Source organism: Kogia breviceps, chromosome 4 (genome assembly GCF_026419965.1).
Source record: "Kogia breviceps isolate mKogBre1 chromosome 4, mKogBre1 haplotype 1, whole genome shotgun sequence".
In the NCBI taxonomy this organism is placed as follows: domain Eukaryota; kingdom Metazoa; phylum Chordata; class Mammalia; order Artiodactyla; family Physeteridae; genus Kogia; species Kogia breviceps.
This window is the reverse complement of record NC_081313.1, coordinates 56,476,930-56,501,420: the sequence shown is the minus strand read 5'-3', so window position 1 is coordinate 56,501,420 and position 24,491 is coordinate 56,476,930. Positions and strand designations below refer to the sequence as shown.

Sequence of the window (24,491 nt, the reverse complement as noted above, 5' to 3'; positions counted from 1 at the left end):
TGTTTAATTTCCTCCACCTCTTTTCTAGACTTAGAATACTCCCCTTTATAGCAAAACATGCTGGAAAGTATTGGTGTTGGAGTCAGAAAGATCCACGTTCCCCGGGCAACTAGTTGGTCAGGTTACTTAACCTCCCTGAGCCCTGGTTTTCTGCCAGTGCAGGATATGGCACAGTGTGGGAGCTCGGGATGCTGCGTGGGACTTTTCCTGTTGTCCCAGAATTTTGGAGGAAGCAGAAGTGAGCACAGTAGGCACTAAGCGGTCTGCATTTCAAGTTCCACGAGCAGCCAGTCTGCATAGGAAGAAAAGAGGAGACTCCACCCCATCTATGGGCTGGAAGGGTGTGGAAGTGGATCCTTGTGTCCATAAAGAGGAGCTCAGAGGGTAGTGGAGATGCAGGAGGTGTGGGGCTGCCAGGTGGCCTCAGGATTACATGATGGGATGCCCAACCCAGCAGAAGAATCGCAGTGTATGGGTCCCAAGGGAGATATAGATGCCCCTTTGGGGAAAGAAGTTCAACAATGGAGGGGCTGGAGTGAAGTGGAACCCCACCCTAGGAAAACCTGGAGTGCCATCTGTGTGTAGAACACCCATTAGCAGAGGCCACCAGCAATAGGCAAGAGTTTGGCCCGGAGTTGGAAAGGTGGAGAAGGAGAAGGTTCAAAGGCAGAAAAAGAGAGAAAACAGTGTGAAGAACAGATTTCATTTACTCTCATCCCAGAGCTGAGGGGAGAGGAAGAGCTGAGATTGGAATGAAGTTTTAAAGTAAGTAAATTGAGACTTAAATATCAAACTGAGATGGCTGCAAACACTATAGGTGGTTAAGAGTGTTAGCAGAAAGAAGCTGGCAAAGGGGTATTTACGGACCAGTTACCATAAATAGGAAAGGAGGGTATCAAGAGAGCCTATTTAGGAGTAATTAGGAAAACTAAAAAAAAAAATAATTAATTAATGTTCATGCCTCAGTGAGCTGAGTTTTCTCCTTAGTAGTCCAGTTATATCACTAATTGGTAGCTTATTGTTTGGGTGGCACTTAAACCCTTTCTAGCTGCTGCTGCTTTCCCCATCAGAGAGCTTCTCTTTTTAAAAATATTTTTTCATTATTTGCCTTTCTGTTTGGCTCCCTTTCAAATCTCAGTGCTCTCTTCTTCAGAATGCCCCATTTTGCCTAATGAGTTCTATTTCTTTTCTCATCTTGATGAATATTTTAAACATATTTGTTTGAAAATCACTTTCAGATTAATCTAATACTTTTAGTTCTCTGGGTATAATTTCTCCTGCTTTTGCACTGTTGATTATCTCTGAGCAAGCTGCATTTCCTTATTTGCTTCAGCTTATGTATAGTGGAAATCATCTTCTTCAGTGTCATGTGCATACCTGGGTCATGGAGACAGCCCTTGAGCTCTGTTTTGTGATCACCTCTGGCAGGGTCCTAAGATGTTTGCCAGTTTCTCAACTCTGTGCTTATCTCTTTGTGTCTATGTCTGTCTGTGTGTGTGTGTACAGGGAAAGGTCTAGCCATACAGCTGCATGCACAGCAGTCTGGGGGCTCTGATTTTTCATGGCTGACTCTTCTACCAGTAACCGGGATTGGCAGTTGCTTCCAAGCCAAGTCTATGAACTGCAGACAAAGATTTCCTCAACTTCCAGCTTTGTCCAGGGAGTCAATTCAATTTCCCCACTTGCGCAGGGCCTGTGGCCTCTGTGATGGTTAACCTTATTTGTCAACTTGGCTAGGCTGTGGTTCCCAAGCATGTCATCAAAGACCAGTCTAGATGTTGCTGTGAAGTTATTTTTAAATGTGATTAACATTTAAATCAGTAGACTTTGTGTAAAGCAAATTCTCTGTTATGTGGGTGGGCCTTATCCAATCAGTTGAAGGCCTTAAGAGCAAAGACCAAGGCTTCCTGAAGAAGAGGGAATGCCTCCAGATCGTAGCACAGAAATTCTGCCTGAGTTTCTAACTTTGGCCTCGACTGCAACATTACCTTTCTTTTCCCCCCAATTTAAAAAATTGGAGTAAAATGCATATAACATAAAATTTACCATCTTAACCAGTTTAAGTGTACAGTTTAGTGGTATTAAATACATTCATAATGTTGTACAGCCATCACCACCATAATATTATCACAACTCTTTTCATCTTGTAAAACTGAAACTCAATACCCATTAAACAATAACTCTTAAGTCCCCCCTTCCCAGAGATCCTAGAAAACACTTTCTATCTCTATGATTTTGACTACTCTAAGTACTTCATGTAAGTATCTGTCTTTTTTGTGACTGGCTTATTTCACTTAGCATAATGTCCTCAAGTTTCATCCATAGTTTACCACGTGTCAGAATTTCCTTCCTTTTTAAGGCTGGATAATAGTCAATTGTATGTATATATTATGAATGCACATACCACATATTGATTATCCCTTCATCCATCTATGGATACTTGGGTTGCTTTCACATTTTAGCTATTTTGAATAATGCTGCCATGAGCGTGTGTGTACAAATATTTCTTTAAGACTCTGCTTTGAATTCCTTTGGATATATACCCAGAAATGCAATTGATAGATTGTATGGGAATTCAATTTTTAATTGTTTGATGAACCCAACATCCTGTTTTCCACAGTGACTGTACCGTTTTGCACAAAGGTTCTAAACTTTGTCAACACTTGTAATTTTCTGGTTTTGTTGCTGTTGGTTTTGTTTTGTTTTGGTTTTTATAGTAGCCATCCTGACGGGTATGAGGTGGTGTTGGTGCTGACTTGCAATATGGATTTTGGACTTGCAAGTCCCTATAATCATGTGAGACAATTCTTTAAAATAAATCTCTCTCTCTCTCTGTCTCTCTCTCTCTGTGTATATATATCTATATCTATATATAGATATAGATATATGTATATATATGTTCTCCTATTGGTTCTGTTTCTCTGGAGAACCCTGGCTAATAATCCACACCCCACCGCCACCCCATGATGGTTCTCTCTAGAGAGCTGTCAAAGGGAGCTCCTTAAAATGAAAATCAGCAAGTCACTATTATGATCAAAAAAATGCTCCAACAGCTTCCCATTTCAAACAGTGCAAAAGCCAAAGTATTTATAATGGCCTGCAAGGCCCTAGGTGCTCTGGCCTGCCTATTCCTTTTCTCTTCTTTTTAAAGAAATTTTATTTATTTATTTATTTATTTATGGCTGTGTTGGGTCTTCGTTGCTGTGCGCGGGCTCTCTCTAGTTGCAGTGAGCGGGGGCTACTCTTCGTTGCGGTGCACGGGCTTCTCACTGCAGTGGCTTCTCTTGTTGAAGAGCACAGGCTCTAGAGTGCAGGCTCAGTAGTTGTGGTGCACGGGCTTAGTTGCTCTGCAGCATGTGGGATCTTCCTGGACCAGGGATCGAACCCGTGTCCCCTGTACCGGCAGGCGGATTCTTAACCATGGCCCCACCAGGGAAGCCCCCTGCCTATTCCTTTTCTATTGTTGTCTCCTTCTAGTCTCCCTTTTAGGCTGGTTCAAGTTAAAGAGTGTTGTTGTAAAGATAAAGTGGGTAATACTGTGGACATACATGGACAATACAAAGACAGGAAACAAATGACATGTCAGAGATCTAACGGAGTCAGAACTGGGAACTGGTAAATTGAGGATCAAGGCTACTGTTCTGTCTCTCAGGGGTTCATAGTCTCTCTTTGCTCTGCTCCACACACCCCCTCCACCCATGTGTGTTCCTTTGTCTGTCCTCTGCTCACTCATCTGCACACGGGCTCCAAGTGCCCCAAGTCATCCTAACATGTAGCAGGCACTGATCTAGGCCCTCTGGACAAAGCAGTAAAGAAACCAACAAAAGTGATTGTCTTTCTAGAGCTTATGTTCTAGTGGGGTGGGGTGGGGGTAGGGGATAGGGAAAAATATAAAGTAAGATATATATACAAAGTATATATTACACCACAGGGCTAAAAGTGCTGAAACACCACAGGGAAGAAGAATAGAGAAAATTGGAGAGGTGTGATGCCAAACAAGGTGGTAGGGGAAGGGGTCATTGAGATGATGATTAGAAAAATCTGTGGGAAGTAAGGAACCAGGCAGAGAGAGGGGTGGATGGGGAGAGTAGGAGTGAGGTCAGATTGCTGCGGGGTAGAATGCAGATTAGGAAGGGCCCTGAAGACCACGAAGGTTTTGGCTTTTACTTTGGGTGAGATGGGGAATTTTGAGTAGAGGAATTCTCTGATCTGACTTCTATTTTAACAAGATCACTCTGACTGCTCTGTTGCGAATAGACTGCAGGGAGACAAGGAAAGAAGAAGGGAATCCCTTTAAAAGGTTATTCCAGTAATCTGGGAGAGTGATCTGGTAGCTTGGACCTGAGTGGAAGCAGCTAGAGCCTTTTACTACCCTGGTATGGTTTGGGGTCAGTTCTTTTCAAAGGGCTTGTGGGATGGATGGGGCAGAGACCAAAACACGATAAAAAATGATTAAAGTCCCCTTTTAATAATCCTACAGATGGTTGCCACACCATCTGTGAGCAGATAATCACCAAAGGCTCATTTGTCACTCCCCTTGCCATCTCCTTGAGGTGTTGGGTAGCACTTGTTCTAAATGTGGAAACTACATTTTAAGAAAATTTGTTCAGTGAGTAATTTAATTAGAAAGGAGCCTTTGCATATTTCACAGGCTTTTATCTCTATTCTGAAATTAGTTGATAACTCCTTCCTGGAGACCTGTAGTCATCCTGTTGATATTAAACAGATCACAATTGCCCTGATGGGATTCCAGAGCAAGATTATGCTACAAGGTATTAACCTCTGAAGACCTCACCACTTATCTAGTTGATGCATAGGGCCTTGAAGTAATTTTAAAACTTTTTTCCATCTTATCTTAAGAAGATAAATGAAATGAATTGAAACACTGGGAAACTTATTAAGATAGTTTGAGGATCACCTAAGTGGAAAAGTCAGATTACATCCAGGAATCTCACTTTGGAGGACTCATTCCTTCCCTTAACTCATGGGGTCACCTCCTTTTGTGCACAGTAGGCCCTCCAGGGACAGAGGGAGGGCAAAGCGCTCCCTGATAACATCTTTCTGGTCTTCAATGGTGACTGTGTGACTTCTGCTCAGGGTCCATAAAGAGTGGAAGGAACCAGGCATGGCCCCAAACCCAGATGTCCCAGAAGCCTGTACCGGATTCTCAAAGCCTCCCGCAATATGCCTCAGAGTTTGGAGTTTTAGAGAAGGAAGACAAGGCCCGAACGGGGGCTTGGGAACCATGTGAGATCTAGCTTTGTCATCCCCGGGCACAGGCCAGCCATGGGCAGTATGCAGGGAGAAAGTGGCCCATTGTCTTTTCCACAGAGCCCGCAGTGCCTTTCAGAATGAAAGATTGGAATGTTGTCTCCATATCGCTGCTTCTCAGACTTGTGAATATTAACATTTGGTGTCTAAAAGGCCATGGCAGGGCTTCCCTGGTGGCGCCATGGTTAAGAATCCACCTGCCAATGCAGGGGACGTGGGTTCGAGCCCTGGTCCGAGGAGATCCCACATGCCGTGGAGCATCTAAGCCCGTGCACCGCAACTATTGAGCCTGCACTCTAGAGCCCATGAGCCACAACTACTGAGCCCGCAAGCCACAACTACTGAAGCCTGCGTGCCTAGAGTCCCTGCTCTGCAACAAGAGAAGCCACAGCAGTGAGAAGCCCGCACACTGCAACAAAGAGCAACCCCCACTCGCCACAACTAGAGGAAAGCCCGGGTGCAGCAACAAAGACCCAATGCAGCCAAAAATAAATAAATACATACATACATAAATGTAAATAAAAATATGTTTAAAAAAATCCCATGGCAAATTTCCTTTGGCTTTATCCTATTCATTAAAGAAGCTAAGTTGAAAGAATACACACCCCGACAGGAATCCATGAAGCCATGCTCACTTTGAATGAAACAGAGGGTAGGTTGTAAAGATATACTACAACTTTCCTGAACTGAACTTTGAAGAAAAACTATTGCTCACCCTGGGCTGAAACAAAGACCCTGAAGATGAGTAAGGAGATTCACGATGGCCCAGGGCTGACGTGGGGCATAAGGCTGCCTGCCTGTCTTGGTCATCTGTCTGTGGCAGGGAGGGTTCCCAGGCCCATCTCTGGTCTAGATGGGGGGCTGGTTGAGATTCCAGTTTCATCTTCAATGACGGCTTGTGTACAGTGTGTAAAATGACTGTCAGCTGAGCTGAAGGGACTCTGCCATGGTGATGTGTCCTACACAAAGAGATGTCAAACCTAAAGGCCTTAGATGACTAGGAAAGGAATATTGGAGACCACTGCGGGCAGTGTTTACCACAACTGGTGGTAGCCTCTTGGTTTGGGTGAGAAAGATAGAAAATGGGAAGGAGAACTCCAGGCTGGGTTCAAGCCCTGTGGCCCCAACCCCAGCTTTCCCTTTTGGGGTGAATAGCCAAGCTGAGCCTAAGAGGAGGAGGAGAGAAGCTTGACTTTCTCCTGCAGTAGGTTAGGAGGCCAAGGTTTGGTGACCACAGTAAGTCCCCAGGATGCTCTGGAACTGATAATAAGGCTACAAATCAAATTATTCATACCTCTGTCACCCTCAAGGAGAGATTTCCTCTCCCTGAAGAAACAGGCAGAAGCCACCTCTGGTTCTGGGGGCTGTCTTCTGAAAGGTATCTGGTCTGCCTCAGCAGAAAGAAGCCAGAATGTCCCAAGGTGGCTGTGGTTCCTGGCGCTTGAGAGACCTTTCTGGCACTGTGTTAGAGTTGGAATCCTGGGGCCAGGCCCAGAGGAGTACATTTGGACAAATTCAGAGCAAGCAGGCCTGAGGCGTGTATGGGAGCAAGCTGGCAATGTCCAAAAGCTGGAGGAGGCAAGAGCAAAAAGTGTGAGCAGGCAGGTGGCGCAGGCACTGGGGCAGCAGGCAGGTTCAGTAAGTTCCCAAGAGCCATGCTAAGTGCGCAGGCAGTCTGGTTAAAAACTTGGGACCAAATGAACAGAGAGCTCTTATTCCTCACACACTAGAGTGAGGTATTGAGAAGCCTTACCAGTCTCAGTGTCTCTTTACTCACCCCCTAAGGAAAGAGAGGCCAGTACCATGTTTCTAAAGTCTGAAAGGCCCTCACATAACCGCCTGTGCCGAAAAACACCCCCCTACGCCCCCAGCTCCCCCGCCAGCCCAACATACACATATACCTCTGGGATGGGAAATAAAGAGCTTTCATGTTTTCAGGCCCCTTGAGGAAGTTTAAACTGGGTCCTCCCTCTGGAGAGGTTGTTGATAGAGGATAGGTCTTGAGTCAGGGATGTAGAAGTGGCTGGACCCAAAAGGGATTGCTGAGGGAATTCCCCGAGCCTGGGAAGATGGAGAAGAAGCAGACAGGCGACCGCAGCATGAGAAAGTGGACTGAATTTACACTTGATCACGTGATCCGCCAGCCAGCCCTCCTCCCCTTACCGATGCGCCCACATTCCATTCCTCAATAACCTTTCTCTGACCTCTCACCCAGTATTCTGTCTCCTCAATTCAGAACTTAGCGAAATGGCCATGATCTCAGGAACACAGAGGCTTAAAACAATCTTCTAACCATTGCTTTGTTCAGACTATGCAAATTCTGCTTTTGCATCTAAGTGTCAAGACCCAAGAACCTTTTTAAAAGGTAGCCATCCTTTGGAATTAAACCTCTCTTAATCTTTTAAATTGAAGATAGATTCCAGGGTCAACATAAAAAAACCAGAGAGGGGCTTCCCTGGTGGTGCAGTGGTTGAGAATCTGCCTGCCAATGCAGGGGACACGGATTCGAGCCCTGGTCTGGGAAGATCCCACATGCCACAAAGCAACTGGGCCCGTGAGCCACAACTACTGAGCCTGCGCATCTGGAGCCTGTGATCCGCAACGGGAGAGGCCGCGACAGTGAGAGGCCTGCGCACCGCGATGAAGAGTGGCCCCCGCTTGCCACAACTAGAGAAAGCCCTTGCACAGAAACGAAGACCCAACACACCCATAAATAAATAAACAAATAAAATTTTAAAATCTTAAAAAAAAAAAAAAACAGAGAAAAGCCTAATCCCCATTGTTTAGCATTTTCCAAAGTTCCCTTCCTTTTTTTGCCTTTGCACTATATATGTGTGTTTATGTACCCAGAAATAGTCTACATTAAATTATGGATTAAATTTGTTTTCAGCAATAATGCAAATGTCTGAAAGTCTTCAGACTCTCCAACAGCTAACGTCTTTCTTTCTGCTATTCATACATAAAAAAGTAAATTTTACTTAATTTTGTTTTGAGTCCTCATCATACGAAGTGTCCTCTCAGTTGATTGGCTAAAGTGGAAAACTAAATGTTAGTTGATTTTCAAAACAAGGTTTTGAGACGGCTTTGTTCACATGCGATCCCTTGCTTGCTGTGAATTTATATTCAAAAAGAAAATCTCTACTCATTGGATTAACTCTAAAAGATAATGTATAGCCATAGTAACTTCCTAGACATCAGTTTATTAGCCACAAAGCTTAGAATAATTGTTTCTGCATCTATTTATTAAGTGTACACCTCTACTTCCACAAAGGATCTGAAGCAGCCCTTTGGAATATCAATAAACATCTATCTCCAGGTCACACATATAACAATAGCTCACAGTAGTACTTATATGTTTTCATTTTTAAAATATTTAAATGATTTTGTCAAAAGCTTAAAAATAATATATTTTATATATTTTATATTATTTAAGATAACTGTAATTTTGTACACTTCTGTGTTCCTGAATAATGTAACCCTATGGAACTTGAAATTCACATTATCACGAACAAGTCGACCATATGGCTCAGTTATTATGTGAAGGCCAGCCAGAAGACCCAAGGTCCCCACACTTCTCCCTGTTGTCTTGGACCAGCAGCAGGTGCCATACTCGTTCTCATTCATCAGTATCAAGTATTGGGGAGAATCTTATCAGTTCTCTTTTTACTCAGCTAGTTGGCATGATTTCTTCTTTAATTGAAACTCCATTATTGCATATTCTGTAAACCACCTTTCTTTCTTTTTCCCCTTCCCTTTTTGGGGTATCTTCCTCAAACTTATCTTTAGCCCAACTGTCTCTTTCTGTGACAAAAAATGAAATTTTGTCACAGTTTTCCACCATAGCTTCCAAGGTCATTTGAAACCTGGGTGCTAGTAACAATTACCAGTCTGTTGTCATGTTAGAGCAAAGGCAGAAATTGTAATTCATTTTATACTGTCGTTTCTCAAACTATATTCCACAGAACACTAGTTCATCCAAATGTCAACGTGCGTTATGAGAAAAAGCTCTATGGTGAGTATGGCTTGTGAAACACTGGTGTTTATAACACACATTAGCATTTTAAAGACTCCAAGAAGTCCTACAGTCAAGAAATTTGCTTAATTTGACTCTTCCCACATTTACTTGCCACAGACACCCCCACTAATACCACTTTTGTGAAATACAATCTGGGACGTAAATACTCACGGTTCTTACAGACTACTGGGGTAGACAGTAATTATCCAGATGATGCAGAGGAAGATATATTTACAAACTGAGATAATTACTCTTAAGACCCTGACTTAGGCTGGAGGTTGGAGAATATCTTTTCAAGGATGTCACTCTTTGCTCAAGACCTGATTGGTGAGTAGGGGCTAGCGAGGAGCCTTCCTCAGGTCATGTGGCCCATTCGCCTGTCTCAGTGGAATGGCTCCTAGGCTTCTAGGTCAGCTCAGAAGACACGGGCTGGGAAAAGATATTTCATTCTCTGTGACATGTGGCCTTCCATTTTAGTCCCTGGTCATGTTGAGATTCCCTTAGAGAGGGAAAGGGAAAGAACAGAGAAACCACGGAAGCTTTCTGGGGAAACAAGAACCCTCATAGGATTAGGAGACAGCTGGGATGTGGGAGGTGGTAGCTGGAGGGAGGAAAGAGGGAGATGCCAAAGATAGCATCCATTTTTATAAGACTTAAGTTATTTTTACAAATGATCGTACAGACCGTTCAACTGTGGTCTGTGAAACATAGACTGTCACTCGTCAGTAGTTACAGGATATTGTGTAGTACAAACCTCAGGAGTTTAGCATATTTTCCATCGTACACTTGTTACTTGAATGATGAAATTATCCACCTTTAGCGACGAATGGACTAAATTTAGTATTTAAAGGATTGAGACCACGTGCAGGAGGCATTCACAATTAGGGAAGCAATTATGGGTTTATTTAAAGACCATAAAGTTGAGAATTCTTTCTTTGATTTTTTTGTTTTTTCAGGGAAGATGATCTGAACATTCTGCTCCCTCTGACAGGGTATCTAGTTTTGAGAAATTTGATATTCACCTACTTCTAGGCTCCCCTAAATGCAATACAGTACAGTAAGGCAGACCTTAGTGCAACGTTAAACAGATAGATGGTGGTGGCTTGTCAGGAGTAATGTGGTTCTTGATGACTGACCAACAGAGGACTATTGATACATGATTTACCTTAGCAGGTAAGTTCTGGCCTGGGAGATCAGATGGTCAGAAATCCAGGAATCTAGCAGAGAGTGACAGAGAGAGAGAGAGAGAGAGAATGAGAAGAAACAAAACACTTAGACCAAGTAGGGAGTGCAAGTAGGACAGATTTTCATGAAAGGATAGGGTCTCCAAGGGTTGAAGCTTAGGGGAGGGGCAAGAAACTAAGAGTGTTAGGAAGAGACTGTATTGCTCTCAAGCAGTACAAACCTACTGCGCAACATGAGATTTAAGCCTGCCTCAATGGTGCACACTCAGTGTTGTGAGAACTCCTCTTCTGGCAGCAAATCCAGAGCTACTAGACTGGCCCTGAGGGTTTAGGGAACAGAATCAGAACAGAACAGGGTAAAGAGTTGTGGTGCCAGAGGCAGCCCTTAGAAATGAACTCTTCCAGCTGCATTCTGATTTTTGGGTTGGTGGCATTGTAAAGTGAGCACGTGACTGTGGGTAGTAAAAACACAAAGTGAGAAGCCCTCTCTACAAGCTTCCTCTGGAGGAAACCTCACTAGTTTGTAGTTGAAGTCCAGAGAAATCTGTCTGTTATTTAATTGTCAATGTTATGTGTTCTTCAGAGTGTGGGTTCTGGAATCGAACGGACTGAACCTCGAATCCTCACTTAGCCACTCAGTAACTGCTGTATCAGTCAGGGTCCCTTCAGGAAAACAGAGCCATGCCAGTTACTAGACAAGACTTAATACAGAAAACAAATTACAAATGGAATGAAAGAAGTAAAAAGCTAAACAGGAGACAATGAGAACACCAAAAGAATAGCAAAAGTAGGAGCCTAAAGAGTCAAAGGGAGGATGGGAGCTGGGAACGTGGAAGAAAAGCACTCCTGTGGGATCTGGGACACGAAGAAGATGCAGTTATTGCCAGAGATGCTACCCAAAGCACAGGGGAAAATATCCTGGCTTCTCCCTTCCTTCAGCTCTTCAATTTCTTGCCAGTGAACCTCTTTGTGAGCCAGAAGCCAGTTGGCAAGGGAACCTAGTTGCACAGCCAGCAAAGCAGAGGAAGGCCAGGAAATAAGTATGAGAGCAGACAGGCAAATGACCAGCCCAGGAGCTCTGTGATCTATCTGCTTAATGTTTATAGCCTCAGTTTCCTCATTAGTAAAATGGGAATATTATTCCTACCTCTTATGGTGTTGGGGTGATTAAATGACTTAACATATGTTTCGGTTGAGTTTTCTTGGTTGTAAGGAAGAGTCTCACACACAGAACTTCAGGTAGTTGGAGTTGCAGAAGGGAGACAGCTGAAAGCTATGCGTGAAAGCAGGGAAGTAGAGGTCCAAGCCCAGGGCCAAGCTTCATAGTAACCAAGGTGGAGCCAAACAAGCAGCCTCTGGGAGAAAGGGCAGAAATGACTGCAGAGCTGTGTCTCCTGGAGGCTGAAATCAGAAAGACCTTGGCAATCACCAGCACTCCTCTGGATCTCTGTGGTGCGAGTTGTAGAATTTTGCTTTCTTTCCTACATTATCATGACTCCAAATTTCTCTGTGGGTTTGGTTTCTTCTTTCAGCTATCAAGTTGCATCTTCATCTTCCACTCTAAAGCTTGTAAGTTTTGGGATCTCGGGTTTTCTAATTCCTCATGACTTTGGCTTGATTGTGATCCATCAGAGCCCTTTTGTCTCCTCTCTGTCTCAGGATCTTTCAGCTTTAGTTCGCACTGAAAATTGTTTACCTCTTCACATATTTCCCAGTTTAACTTCATTAGACCAAGAATCTTATAGGGCCAGTTCCTTTTCGTTTGGTGAAACTTTTCATTCCATGGCCCCTCATAGGAGCCCTATGGCTTGGATGCCTTTGGGTAAGGAGCCCACCATTGGTCCAGTCAGCAGTTTTGGAGGGAGTAGGGCAGGGTGATATGGTCCAAAATACAGCTTCCTAGCACTGTCCCTTTAGAAGGGGCTGTGGATTGGTAACCAGCAGGGGGCCTCGCTTCTGTCCCTGCGTTCTCAGGGGTATTTTGGTTCCTGTTATCCCACAGGAGCTAGAACTCCTGGCCACTTCTGCTCACTTATGGTTCAGACCTCAATGGTCCCACTTTCCACTTTTTCTCCTCTGATTATAGTTCATAGAGATAATTATCTTGTTTGGAACATAGCCATGCTTTTTTATTTATTTATTTATTTATTTATTTATTTATTTATTTATGGCTGCGTTGGGTCTTCGTTGATGCACACTGGCTTTCTCTAGTTGTGTTGAGCAGGGGCTCCTCTTTGTTGCAGTGCATGGGTTTCTCATCGGCGTGGCTTCTCTTGTTGTGGAGCACGGGCTCTAGGCACGAGGGCTTCAGTAGTTGCAGTGTGTGGGATCAGTAGTTATAGATTGTGGACTTAGTTGCTCTGCGGCATGTGGGATCTTTCTGGACCGGGGCTTGAACTGTGTCCCCTGCATTGACAGGCAGATTCTTAACCACTGTGCAACCAGGGAAGTCACGGCAATGCTTTTCTATTTCCTTTTTTTCTATTTTATGTATCACAACGCCTTTGGAGCAAAACAAAGAAACCTCAAATTTTGAACTTACAACACCATCTTGACTAGAGTTCATGCCAATAATTTCTAAAATTTATGACTAATACAAAGCTGGAAGTTATCAAAATTAAGTTCTTATGAGAAACTCTTTTAAGAAGAATGGGTGACCAAGTGGAGAAAAGAAGAAAGAGATAAAGATCATCTTAGCTCACAGATTGAGGGAACATGATGTTGATACCAGTGGAGGTACCTAAAAAACTAGAATGTTGTGGAGAATATAACTCAGGCATAGGCAGTTTTGGAGACTGAGGTCTCCTTATCTTAAAATCAATAACTCTCTTACATTAACAAAACAACAAAAACCCATAAACAACAATAACAATAAAATCAACAAACAACTGAAAGACTGGTATTGGTGAGTGGATGACTCAAGTGATAAAGGGAAACGAGCTCAAAGGCAATTTTAGAGATTGAGATGAGGATGAGACACTTTGTCTTAAAAATCATCATATCCTCCTTGCCTCCTCCCAACACACTGGCCCAAAATCCCAAACCAACCAATAAAAAAATCAAGAGTAAACTGGGACTAGCCAATATATGAAACCATGTGAAAAAAGTGAATGGCCCATGGGGTTTGTTGTTGAGTGAACAGAGTTTCTAGGGAGAAAAGGATTATAGCAAAGGATTTCTCAGCCCATCTCAGTTTCTGTTATACAGGTGGACAGAAAGGAGGGGAAGGCAGAACTAACCAACTCAACTCTGTCCGCCAAACTCCAGGGTCTGTGTGGGTCCAGGGCACTGCCCCAGACTGGCTGTGAATGAGGACTCTGTCTTTCCTCAACTTCTCTATGGCCTGTCAGGACTTACACCTATTGTTTTCTTCACCAAAGCATTTGGGGGAGTCCTCTCACCTTCTGGAGTCGGGGGTAGGGCAAAAGAGGACTAAGAATGTTCTGGCCTCGGCATCTCAGGGAGAGAAAAGCAAGGCTTACTGAGGATTAGGATGTACACTGTGGGGCTTTTTACTGCCTTTGAGACTTACAGAGTGAACCCAGATTGATTAAGGAGTGAAAGAACTGTCTTCAGAAATGGGACACTTCCTGGTTGGAAATTTTCTGGCTGGACTTACTGATTGGAGAAAGGAAGGCTCATTTAGTGCTGCCAGAAAAGAAAGGTCTGGCTGACATCTGCGGGGTTGTTCTTGTCTTCCGAGTAGACAGGATATTGACTAGCTGCCTCCTGGATGATTGTACTGGGGCTGAAAAGTGGATCAGGCCCTGGAGAGTCAGAGGGGATAAGTCCAAAGAGCAATGAATCTGACATGGAGGAGTGGAGGGTTAACAGGGCAGTCGAGCGACCTGAGACCCCTTCTGGTTCCTGAGACCCTCTCACAGTGTGGCCTGGACTTTTCTTTCCTCTTCAACAAAAAGGAGGATTGCACAAGATTATTTTCAAAGTCCCTCCAATTCTAATACTCATTCATATAGGTTGGGTAGGGGGATGAGGGAACACAGGGCATAGAGAATGGTTCTGTGGGAAGCCGAGGGTACAGTTTGACTTTAAACATCAAAATGGCAAAAATGGTAGAGAAGAAAGGACCCAGTTTCTCTCCTCTCAGAAAGATCAGGAGATTTTAGATTTGATTTCATCAAAGTTTTTTTCTTTTTTCTCTCTCTAAAAAAAAAATCATACTGTAATTTACACATAATCCCTTCTAATGACTTCAGTACTTCACCAGCTTCTGTGTAGCTACTGGTTTTCACATTTAAGGTGGGAGATCTTCATTTAAGGATCTTAAAAGTTTGGATATGAAGCTCACTCATGGCCACACTCTGGGAAATTACAGAGGTTGTGTCTAATGTTTTTGTTCCTTTACTGTTTATTCAGGTCCATCCCTTACCTTTTCTTCCAGATAGAAGAGTCCAGAGGAAATGCGTCTTTAGATTCATTCAGTATTTATCCGATATTTGTTGAGAGCTGCTAGGTGTTGAGACCTAGCCCTGAGATAGATGCTGGTGACAAAGGAGGAAACAAGACAGATGTGATCCCTGGCTTCTTGATAGCTACAGACAGGTGTGCATGTGGAGGGGCACATCCTGGAAACAAGAAAGCAGAAAATAAGTTATGTGATTATGTACTGTGATGAGAGTTATGAAGTACACAGAGGGCTGAGGGAGGGGAAATGGTCGGGTGAAAGTGAAGCCATCTGGGTGTGGGGCAGGGGTAGGAGGAACTCTTCTGTGTGGGCAGAGGTGTCTTTGCAGAGGTCACATTTCCTCTAAAAGTTGATAAGGGAAAGCAGTTATGCCAAGAATGCAGACCTGATTCTGGGCAGATCAAAACTGTAATGGCCTCTGGCACGTAAGAGTGACTAGTGAAAGGAATTGATGGATCCCCAGAGCACTGGGAAGATGAATGCACCAGCTCTTTTCTACACACTATCATATATGGAATTTTAATTTGTAAGATTTAGTTTAGTTATCAAGAATACCTTCCTAAGTTTACATATATGAAACACTGGCAAAGGCTCTTTAAGATGACTCTGGAACTGCTCAGCAGGCCTGAACTTCTTCAGCACAGGACCTGTTAAAAGTGGGCTCAGCGTGTTGTCTCTTTCCGTGTGAAGGCCAAACAGGGATACTTGTTTGCAAAGTTTGGGAGTGGAAAAGTCTCCACTTTTTTTTTTTAATTGTTCCATCAGTGGAAGCCCAAAGAAAGGAAAATGAATTCAAATGATAATAGTTAACCTTTATTGAACCTAATCTTTGCCAAGCTCTTAGTAACTGTTTTACATGTTTATTTTAAGCTTCATCTTTATTAGGTAAGAGTTATCATTATCCCAGTTTTACACATAAAGGCAAGTACAAAGAGGTCCATCTGACGTAAGACCCCAAGGCAGTAGGACTCCAGACCCTACTCCCTTAACCATTAGGCTACACTGCTCGAGGCATCAGTTTCCCATAAGGAATTTGGCCTACACAACATTAGAAAGGAGGCGTGGAGTTTCTCTGTTTCTAGAGTTCTTTAAAAGAATGTCAATTTTCCATCCAAGAGTGAGATTTGTGGAACTCAGGAATTTGTACTTTTAGATTGTTGTCTAGTTGATTCTAAATGCTATTGGCTAATGTTTGAAAAGCACACACAGGGACATTCACAAGTATGGAGCCAAGAGGCTGGATGGACTCTGAATTCCTTCAATAATAACAATAACAGTAATAATAGTAGTAGCATTAGCAGTAGTAGTAGTAGTAGTAGTAGTAGTAGTAGTAATGTCATTTCTTGAGTGCCTTCTCTGGGCCAGACATTATATGTGTTTCCATGTGTGATTTTATTTAATCTTGATAACTCTGCAAGGAGCATATGATTTTACATTTTACAAATGAGGAAATCAACTCAGAGACAAGTAACTTGTCTAAAGCCAGACAGACAGTGAGTTGCAAAACTGATGTTCAAACCCCATCTGCCTGTTCATGTTCCACATCATACTTGGTATCTATCATTCTGTAGGGTCATTTTTAGAATCCTGGGTAGCCAGATCAATCTCATTTTTTTTCTTGTCTCATCTCAAAGCATAGCCAAATAATTAAATGAAATCTTTCTAGATACCTGGCCTTTGGCAAATTGTTTAGCTTCTGATTACCTTTTTTGCAAAATGGGAAAGAAAACAGTAGTGCCTGCCTCATATATTTGTTGTAAGGATTAAATGAGATAGTCTACGTAAAGCATTTAAAGAAGTACCCAGCATTCAGTAAACACTTGATGAATGTGAGTTACTATTACTATTACTGCCATTATACTGGCCAAATCTTCCTCAAATGAATTTGTACAGTTGTTCCATGATCAGAATTTCTGACAACCAAGATTGATTGCTGGTTTCCTCTTGGCCCTTGTGAACCAGCAAAAATCAGCCTACTCCTTAAAAAGCAAAAGCAAAGAGTCCTCAGATGTCTTTGACCATCCCTCACAAGATATCAATCATGGCATAACATTTCTCAGCTCAGTATCCTCCAATGGAACTGGAGCTCTAGTTGTGCATCTGCAAGTTCATCTTCTCGTTCCTGCTGCTTTCCCTTTGTCAGGTAAACTTATACTTTTCACTAATCATTAACATCCTCTCCATCCATCCATCCATCCAGCCACCCATCCATCCATCCATCTGCCAACCCATCCATCCACCCATCTAGCAAATAATTGTTGAGGACCTAATCTACACCATGCACTCACTCTGCCAGGCACTGTAGATGCAGCAGTGAACAAAACAAAGATCCCTGCCGTCTTGGAGCTTATACTCTCGTGGGGGCTGAGAGATTAACATAAACAAATAAGGCAAGTATAAAATATGATAGAAGCTGATAAGTTCTATGGAGGAAACTAAAGCAGGGAAAGGGTATAAGGAATGCCAGGGGGTGCAGTTGCATTTTTGAAGAGCGTTTTCAAGGAAGTCTTCACCAAGAAGGCATATTTCAGCAAAGGCTTAAAGGAGATGAGGGAGTGAGTCATGTGGATTTCTGGGGGAAGAACTTTCCAGGGAGAATTTCGGCAAGTGAACAGTCCTTAAGGCAAGCATATTTGAGTGGGAGAGACCGTAATGACAGTATAGTCACAAGGGCCAAATAGAACATTTTAGGCCACTCTAAGTCTTTGGCTTTTACTCTGAGTGAAAGGGGATGCCATTGGAGGGTTCTGAGCTGAGAAATATTATGATTGACATTTTCATGGGAACACTCTAGCTCCTCCATTGAGAATAGGTTACAGAGGGGCAAGGATTGAGGTAGAGTGGCAATTACATGACTGCAATAATGCAAGGTCATTTAAGGAAAAAAAGAAAAATTTTATTAAAAGAATATTGGGTAGCTTATCAAATATCTGAGAGGTCTAAAAGCCAGCTCTGTCATAGTGTAGAACTGGCCCTGTGATGTCTCTCCACTGCCAGCACTGCACCCTCAATGTTGTAGCCTGTGCTCCAAATGCCATTGAGGCTGGACCCATCTGCTAAAAACCACTGCCTAATGTCATCATATGTCACTCTGATCACTGGGCTTCTAATTCTAGGTCTGGAGGTTACCTGTGATTGGTGGGGCCTGGGTCAGGTAGCTATGCCCATGCTCTGGCTACAAGGGCAGGAAGCTAAATAAGTGTCTGACACTCTCAACTTCTATAGTGGGAGATGGGTGATTCCCAGCCATAGGGACACGGATTTAAAATGTTAATTGCCCATAAAGGAATGACAAGTATCCACAACTGGAGGGTTCCTTCTGTTCCATAGCCCTTGCACTTCTGCCTGGTTGTGTACCAAATGGCAGTTTGGGGTAAGTCTTCTCATGGTTTTTCCACAGTGGCAGCAGCAGTAGAATACAATCGTTCTCATAGTTATCCACACAGCTACCCACATCGCACCTTCACAATGTTGGTGATTCAGGTACGTGATGTGAGTCATGCCGAGATGTTATTTCCATTGTTCTATAGCATTTTACCTATTCAATCATTGAAGGCATATTGATTCCCTCCTCCTGCTCCTTTCATATCACTGTAATTGACAGTTCAGAATGGTGAATATACAGGGAAATCTATTGAAAAGAGATATGTGAAGTCAGGGATGATTAATGAACACCCTGGTATCCTCACAGCTGTCAATATATTTATCTCAATCACTTTGTCGAAAGGTGGCTTGTTATTGAATGAACCAAACATTTGAGATAAACAGAATTTACAATCTGCCATTCCTCACTTATCTTAGACTAGACAACCAGGCATTGTGTCACATCCTGTAAAGACTCCTTCTCCCCGCCCCCCATTTTCTATTTAAATTCAATATTAATAGGTACACAATGACCAAGAAGAATTCACATTTCAAACCCAGAAGCTGAAATGGCCCTAAAAGCCTAATTCATTGTCCCTACTTGCAAAATTGTTAACTCAAAAGTTAATATTTGCAGATAGTTGTTAGAGACTGGGAGTATATTACCCTCTTCCACTCTTGTTTGATCTTATGCTTTCAAATTTTACTCCTTGCTTAAAACTTTCAGTGTTATTTAGTAAAACCTTGATGGGATTTTAGAAGACAGTTCCCCTACTGAAATAAACTGGGGAGCTGTTAAAAATGCCTGTATCTGGGCTCACTCATGACTAATTAAATCAGACTCTCCAAGGCCCAGCCTCCCACCCCCCTTCATTCTGCAGCGGCTGAAAACCACTGGTCTAGGCCTTGGAAGCATTTGAATTTGAATCAAAGAACATCCAGGTGGTGGCTCAGCTGGTAACAGAACTTGACTCAGACTAGACAAGGCAATGTAGCAGGTAGTCTAAAGATAGTATAGGCTTTATAACAGGGAGGGATAAGGTACTAACTTAGGGCTGTGAGGGGGTAAAGTGGTGAGGTTGCAGGAAAGACTGGTGCTTCCTGCCAAGGTCACACTGTTCTATTCTTGAAGAATTTGAATTTCATCCAAGGGTAGAATCAGCCTTAACAACAAGATGGAGGAAAATGGGTTGGAGAGGGTGGGCCTTGCCAGGACCAGAGAGAGATCTTCAAGAATGATAACAGAGGGAACAAGAGGCTTTGGTTTGGAAGGCATGGCTGCAGGGAAGGCAGTATCCTGAGACGTATAGCTCTCAGAAGCAGCAATGTCAGAAGCCTTAATGAGGCACTGCAGGCTTCGGACTAGTCAAGCGATGGGGCTTGGGCATCTCCCGGGAGCACTGGTAGTGTTATTTGGGAAGCCTTCTGGTTTCATTGCCTCCAGGCCTTCCTAGAGACTGTGGTCCCTCTGCATGTCTTAATAAACTGCTGTTGTGATTAAGGCAACTGGGGTAAGCCCGTGTTTCAATGAAGAACTCTGAATGATACACAAACATGCTTATTTAAGATTCGCTCAACTCAACAAGACAGAAGCTATTATTCCTACTGAATAGAAAGAAAAGTGGGAATCAGAGAAGAAGCTTCTCCAAGGCCAGACAGCCAAAAAAAAAAAGGGCAAAACTGAAGTCAAGTTCCTGTGTGAATTATCGCAGAGCCATGCCTTGTGCTCTGTGCAGAGCCTGGAAAGGGGCCACATAGGCTGTCGGGGGGAAGTTTGAGTATCTTTGGCTTGGCATCCTTCTCCTTCATGGTTCAGCTGAGGGCAATGACATGGGGCTCAAGGTTGCCTAAAATTTGCTAACAGATGTTTGGCTTCTATCAAAGTTATTCAAAGAATGTGGGCTCTGACTGGACGCTTCCATGGTTCTGTGTTTCTGTACCTCATAATTTCCTAGCAAAAAGCCTTTCTGAAAAATTTCTTCCTGTTCAGCATAGAACTTACAGGAGAAGGGATTTTTCCTACCCCTCAGTCAGTATCAAAAGTGGTCTCATGCGTATGGCCTGGGGACCCCGTTTTAGAAGAGCTGGGTAGATAGTGGCCAGGAGAGAAGAAGCCAGGAGTCACTGTGGGTTCCTCTTCCTGGTGGCCACTCACAGATGCCACCCACCCGTAACCTCCAGAAACAAAACATTTGGACCCCAAACCATTGTAGCCAGAGCAGCTCTATCCAGTAAACCAACCCTAGTTCTCCTTGGGAAGAACATGAATTTAAAAGCTGGAAGGGACCTTAAAAATCTCATTTTGCACATGAGAAAACCATTCCAGAAGGATTTGCCTGAAGTCACGCAATTAGAGGCCTGTGAGGGCCATTGCTTTGGGTTGAACACAACAGAAACTAGAGAAGCACTTTATAATCGGAAAAAAAAGAAAGCTTAAGAAAAAAAGAACATATGGCTGTTTATGTGTTTTATAATTTAACTGGGGAGACATATAACATGCTGAGAGATGAATGACCCTGTGAACGGTGAAAGCGCTGCAGGAATTCAGGGACGGGAGAGCCACGAAGGGCGGGGTGGGCAGACCGGCGTATGCGGAGGGGCCGCCGGGGAGCCAGGCAGCCGGCCGAGGCGCGGAGAAAGACGGAGAGCGCAGCGGCGCCTCTGCGGCCGGGCCCAGCCGGGGGAGCCCGGGCCTCCATCCAGCCCGCTCTACAGCCCTGGGTCCCGGAGCAAAACTGGGAAAAGCCGCGGAGACGCCTCTGCAGAGTGAGCCCTCGCCTTGCCAGCGAGGGCAACGAGCCATCGGGTAGGGAGCGGCTTTGCCATTCCCGGCTCCCCGCGGCCACTCCATCCGCTTTCTTGGTCGCCTGCTGCCGCTTTAAGCCGCGACGACCCACCGCGGGAGGTACCGCACACCCGGCCTTTTCCAGCTGATTGGGGTGGGGACACGTGCGGAGCCAGCGCTCCCCTCTTCTCCGCGCTCCGCCCCCTGCCCCTGCCCCTGCCCTCGCCCTGCACTCCGAGGCCTGGGTCCGCATCCCTGCGCGCAGCCCCGCCCGCCTCGCTCTGCAATCCGTCCTCTTAAGAACGAGATCCTGCAACTGCAGGTGCAGCTTTAAAATCCCGGTTTCAATATATTTGTGTTTCTTGTCTACCGAATCCCACTAACTGCAGGTCATGCAGCAAGAAAAAAAAAAAGAAGTGCCTTCATCCTTCAGTATATTTATTCGCAGTAGCCATGATGTGGAAAGAACAGGCACGCAGTATAAAATTCAGGAATAGGGCTGTCAAGAGAATGGGAGCAAGACAAGCAGGTAACGCAGCCACTATTCCAGAAATCGGGAAGGACCTTGCCCTCCCTTCGCTGCCTTGGCCTCCTCTGCAAGGGAGAAGGGGAGAGGGGCTGGGGGACACCCCCCTCCACCCCATCTTTGCTTTCCTGTTTGCAAGAAAGAGTCGCAGTCAGTTGTCCAAGTTTTGGTTGATTTTGCTTTTTGGAGCCCTCGCTAAGGGCCACAAGGTCCTTCCAGGATCGATAGAAAGCTTTTTCCTCTGAAATGTTCATTCATTCATTCCACAGCTATTTACTGAGTGCCTAATACGTGCCAGGCACGGCCCCAGTGAACAAGCCTAAATCTTTGCCCTCATAAGAATTTACATTCTCATGGAGGAAAAAGAAAATAAAGAACATACCTAATAAATAAGTGAATTACATGTTAGAAGATATTTTAAAAACGTAAATCACAGGGGGGAATCAGAGTGTGATAGGTTCCTATATAAAATCAAGTGGCCTAGGTAAGCCCGGGTAGTATCACACAATGAAAAGGTGCCAGGCAGGAATGAGACCATCTGCAGATTAGTTACCCCTGCCCCAGGGCAGTGCCTTAGGAGTGCTTCTTTGTGTCCACAGATTTGCATTGAGTGAGACCCTTGAAGTGGGTGGCTGTCTTTCACTTCTAGAATAGGATGGGAGGTGAAGCATCAATAATTCATATTTTAATAGAGCATTATAGCTCTGACTTCCCCAGCTTCCATTCCTAACCTCTGGAGAACTGGGAAAAGGGTTGTGATTCTTGAAAACAGGTAGGAAGCTGGGGGAGGGGAAAGATGATAAAATCCAAGGAATTTTGTGCTCTGAGTCCTGGCACAGGAGTCCTGTGGTTGGCTTCTGAGAAAGCTAGTGCAAGGTGGTTCCAGCTTTAGAGTAGGAAACAGCTATACATGGCGTGAAGTCAAAGGCCATATTTTAATAATAACAACAATAATTAAAATAGCTGGTGTTTACTGAGAGCTTACTATGGCATTGTGCACAGGTTTCACAGGTAGCCTCTTAGTCTCTCTGTCTTTTCTTCAACTGGATGTCACGTACGCTCCATGAGAGAGAGGACTTGTACGGTTCACCACTGTGCCTGGAACGGTGCCTGGCACATGGATGGTGCTCACTGAATGAGCGAATGATTGCAAGGCGCTCTGCTGCGGGCCTTACAGTGAGATGCCGAGGAGATTTTAGGCCCTTTATATTCTTCAGAGTGTGGCAAACATAATGATATACCTTTTTATTCTTATAGTTAACTGTTCTGCAAATGACTCTAGGCCTTCTTAGAGTGCTTTTTCTTCTCTTTACCATGCTTACCATGGGTTGGGGAAGAAGAGAAACAGAAACTGATGGCGAAGAGGAATCCTTGAGCTTGTCTTGCAGAGCAACAGATAGGGGAACATTTTGTTAAAACCCCTCTGCTTGTAACCTGATTAAGCTCACTTAAGTTATTTTGTTTTTCTTTCTCTTCTCCTCTCTTTAACTGCATTCCCTCCCAGCTTCACATAGACCAGTAGTTTTACAGGAATACAGAATCAGCTCCTGCCCAGTGTGAGCTGGCTAAGGATGGTTGGAGCCACCCACCCTCAAACTGGGCCTGTACAGGTGTCCAGGTGAATGGCCTTTTGACGTCAGAGGGCCGGAAAACTCCACCCTCGGATTGTGCTAAGCGTCTCCATTTTGAATAAACAGAGCATGTAACCCAGAGGTGCCTGCACAGAACACCAATGACCACACTTTTTCCCTACCTCCAATCGCCTTTCCCCATGCCTAAGACCGCCCTGCTTATCCCATAAATACCCCAGCCCTCTCACCTTCATGGAGGTGGATCTGAGACCTATTCTCTCATCTTCTTGCTTGGCTGCCTTGTGAGTAAGCTCATTTTTGGCTGTAAACCTCAGCTTCTCAGCATTTGGCAAGCTGATCATCTGGCAAACAGACCTGGTTTGGTAACAAAGGGAGAGGATGGAGGGGAAAGAAAACCTTATCTTGCCATTTATCCATTACCTCATTTAGTTCTTACAACACCTATTTTACAGAAGAGGAACCGAGACAAGTACAGTAGTTGCCAAGGCCTTATGGCAAGTTAATGCCCAGGAGCTTTGGACTCCAGAGCTGTGCCCTTACCTGTCACAGTAGCTGGGAGGACAGAGAGCACATGTCATTATTTGGATTGTCTCCACTGTCCTGCTTACCCCACCTCCAGGGGTAGGGCGGTATTTAGGGCAGTTTCCTTGCTCTTTAAGGGACTCTTTAAAAGCATGCCAAATCCTTTAACAATTAATTCAAAGCAAGAGACTATGTTATTCTATTTCTTGGAACCAACAGTGAACTGGGTTGTGTTCACTATTACTTATGCTTGGCTCAGTGCTTGAGGAGTATTCGGCCTCCTCAAGATAATTTAGGAGCAGGGTTTGTGTTGTCACCGTTTGGCCTGTTTACCTCCTCTGAGGCTGTCAAGGAACAAGGGTCCATTAATGCCTGTTATGTACTTGGTGCTAAGCAAGTCACTGAGTGGGGAGCAGCAGGAAGGATGAACATTGCAGCAGAAATCCTCCTACCCAATTTGACTGTAGTGATGCTTGACAGTTACTGTGGAAAATAATTTAAAATGATACTACCGGGCTTCCCTGGTGGCGCAGTGGTTGAGAATCCGCCTGCCGATGTAGGGGACACGGGTTCGTGGCCCGGTCTGGGAAGATCCCACATGCCGCGGAGCGGCTGGGCCCGTGAGCCATGGCCGCTGAGCCTGTGCGTCCGGAGCCTGTGCTCCGCAATGGGAGAGGCCACAACAGTGAGAGGCCCGCGTACCACAAAAAAATAAAAAATAAAAATAAAAAAATAAAAAAATAAAATGATACTACCAAAAATTTTTTATTTTAATTGTATGTATACATGTAAATTAGTAGATGCACA

At 44.2% G+C, this 24,491-nt stretch overlaps 1 protein-coding gene and 1 long non-coding RNA gene across 9 annotated transcripts in view; one reads left to right on the top strand and one right to left on the bottom strand.

Moving 5' to 3' along the window:
• The window catches only part of ZNF366 (zinc finger protein 366), a 404,084-nt gene that overhangs the window by 223,268 nt on the left and 156,325 nt on the right, over positions 1-24,491 (top strand). The window lies entirely within an intron of this gene.
• LOC131755335 (uncharacterized) overlaps positions 1-24,491 on the bottom strand; it is a 33,630-nt gene that overhangs the window by 4,612 nt on the left and 4,527 nt on the right. Inside the window, exons 2-6 of the long non-coding RNA XR_010840528.1 lie at positions 23,390-23,516; positions 14,861-15,056; positions 10,452-10,503; positions 7,173-7,332; positions 6,566-6,840 (exon numbers count right to left, since the gene is read on the bottom strand). This is a non-coding gene — a long non-coding RNA (uncharacterized lncRNA). The remainder of the gene's footprint in view (positions 1-6,565; positions 6,841-7,172; positions 7,333-10,451; positions 10,504-14,860; positions 15,057-23,389; positions 23,517-24,491) is intronic.